Below are 3,058 nucleotides of genomic sequence, written 5' to 3' on the forward strand. Positions count from 1 at the left end.
AAGTGGTTTCCTGCACCAACACAACTGCGAAAAGTGGTTTTTCAACACTAACACAAGTGCGAAAATTGGTTTTTCAACACTAACACAAGTGCGAAAAGTGGTTTTTCCACACTAATGCAAGTGCAAAAGTGGTTTCCTGCACCAACACAAGTGCGAAAAGTGGTTTTTCAACACTAACACAAGTGCGAAAAGTGGTTTTTCAACACTATCACAAGTGCAAAAAGTGTTTTTTCCACACTAATACAAGTGCAAAAGTGGTTTCCTGCACCAACACAAGTGCGAAAAGTGGTTTTTCAACACTAACACAAGTGCGAAAAGTGGTTTTTCAACACTAACACAAGTGCAAAAAGTGGTTTTTCAACATTAACACAAGTGTGAAAAGTGGTTTTTCAACACTAACACAAGTGCAAAAAGTGGTTTTTCCACAATAATACAAGTGCAAAAGTGGTTTCCTGCACCAACACAAGTGCGAAAAGTGGTTTTACAACACTAACACAAGTGCGAAAAGTGGCTTTTCAACACTAACACAAGTGCGAAAAGTGTTTTCTCCACACTAATACAAGTGGAAAAGTGGTTTCCTGCACCAACACTAGTGTGAAAAGTGGTTTTACAACACTAACACAAGTGCGAAAAGTGGCTTTTCAACACTAACACAAGTGCAAAAAGTGTTTTTTCCACACTAATACAAGTGCAAAAGTGGTTTCCTGCACCAGTACAAGTGCAAAAAGCGGTTTTTCAGCACTAACACAAGTGCGAAAAGTGTTTTTTCCACACTAATACAAGTGCAAAAGTGGTTTCCTGCACCAACACAAGTGCGAAATGTGGTTTTTCAACACTAACACAAGTGCGATAAGTGGTTTTTCAACACTAACACAAGTGCGAAAAGTGGTTTTTCAACAATAACACAAGTGCGAAAAGTGGTTTTTCCACACTAATACAAGTGCAAAAGTGGTTTCCTGCACCAACACATGTGCGAAAAGTGGTTTTTCAACACTAACACAAGTGCGAAAAGTGGTTTTTCAACACTAACACAAGTGCGAAAAGTGGTTTTTCCACACTAATACAAGTGCAAAAGTGGTTTCCTGCACCAAAACAAGTGCGAAAAGTGGTTTTTCAACACTAACACAAGTGCGAAAAGTGGTTTTTCAACACTAACACAAGTGCGAAAAGTGGTTTTTCAACACTATCACAAGTGCAAAAAGTGTTTTTTCCACACTAACACAAGTGCGAAAAGTGGTTTTTCAACACTAACACAAGTGCGAAAAGTGGTTTTTCAACACTAACACAAGTGCGAAAAGTGGTTTTTCAACACTAACACAAGTGCGAAAAGTGTTTTTTCCACACTAATACAAGTGCAAAAGTGGTTTCCTGCACCAACACAAGTGCGAAAAGTGGTTTTTCAACACTAACACAAGTGCGAAAAGTTGTTTTTCAACACTAACACAAGTGCGAAAAGTGGTTTTTCAACACTAACACAAGTGCGAAAAGTGGTTTTTCCACACTAATACAAGTGCAAAAGTGGTTTCCTGCACCAACACAAGTGCGAAAAGTGGTTTTTCAACACTAACACAAGGGCGAAAAGTGGTTTTTCAACACTATCACAAGTGCAAAAAGTGTTTTTTCCACACTAATACAAGTGCAAAAGTGGTTTCCTGCACCAACACAAGTGCGAAAAGTGGTTTTTCAACACTAACACAAGTGCGAAAAATGACTTTTCAACACTAACACAAGTGCAAAAAGTGTTTTTTCCACACTAATACAAGTGCAAAAGTGATTTCCTGCACCAACACAAGTGCGAAAAGTGGTTTTTCAACACTAACACAAGTGCGAAAAGTGGTTTTTCAACACTAACACAAGTGCGAAAAGTGGTTTTTCAACACTAACACAAGTGCGAAAAGTGTTTTTTCCACACTAATACAAGTGCAAAAGTGGTTTCCTGCACCAACACAAGTGCGAAAAGTGGTTTTACAACACTAACACAAGTGCAAAAAGTGGCGTTTCAACACTAACACAAGTGCGAAAAGTGGTTTTTCCACACTAATACAAGTGCAAAAGTGGTTTCCTGCACCAACACAAGTGCGAAAAGTGTTTTTTCAACACTAACACAAGTGCGAAAAGTGGTTTTTCAACACTAACACAAGTGCGAAAAGTGGTTTTTCAACACTAACACAAGTGCGAAAAGTGTTTTTTCCACACTAATACAAGTGCAAAAGTGGTTTCCTGCACCAACACAAGTGCGAAAAGTGGTTTTTCAACACTAACACAAGTGCGAAAAGTGGTTTTTCAACACTAACACAAGTGCGAAAAGTGTTTTTTCCACACTAATACAAGTGCAAAAGTCGTTTCCTGCACCAACACAAGTGCGAAAAGTGGTTTTTCAACACTAACACAAGTGCGAAAACTGGTTTTTCAACACTAACACAAGTGCGAAAACTGGTTTTTCAACACTAACACAAGTGCGAAAAGTGGTTTTTCCACACTAATACAAGTGCAAAAGTGGTTTCCTGCACCAACACAACTGCGAAAAGTGGTTTTTCAACACTAACACAAGTGCGAAAATTGGTTTTTCAACACTAACACAAGTGCGAAAAGTGGTTTTTCCACACTAATGCAAGTGCAAAAGTGGTTTCCTGCACCAACACAAGTGCGAAAAGTGGTTTTTCAACACTAACACAAGTGCGAAAAGTGGTTTTCAACACTATCACAAGTGCAAAAAGTCTTTTTTCCACACTAATACAAGTGCAAAAGTGGTTTCCTGCACCAACACAAGTGCGAAAAGTGGTTTTTCAACACTAACACAAGTGCGAAAAGTGGTTTTTCAACACTAACACAAGTGCAAAAAGTGGTTTTTCAACATTAACACAAGTGTGAAAAGTGGTTTTTCAACACTAACACAAGTGCAAAAAGTGTTTTTTCAACACTAACACAAGTGCGAAAAGTGGTTTTTCAACACTTACACAAGTGTGAAAAGTGGTTTTTCAACACTATCACAAGTTCAAAAAGTGTTTTTTCCACACTAATACAAGTGCAAAAGTGGTTTCCTGCACCAACACATGTG

This window comes from Myxine glutinosa, unplaced genomic scaffold (genome assembly GCF_964187855.1).
Source record: "Myxine glutinosa unplaced genomic scaffold, kmMyxGlut1.1 SCAFFOLD_455, whole genome shotgun sequence".
NCBI classification, from domain to species: Eukaryota; Metazoa; Chordata; class Myxini; order Myxiniformes; family Myxinidae; genus Myxine; species Myxine glutinosa.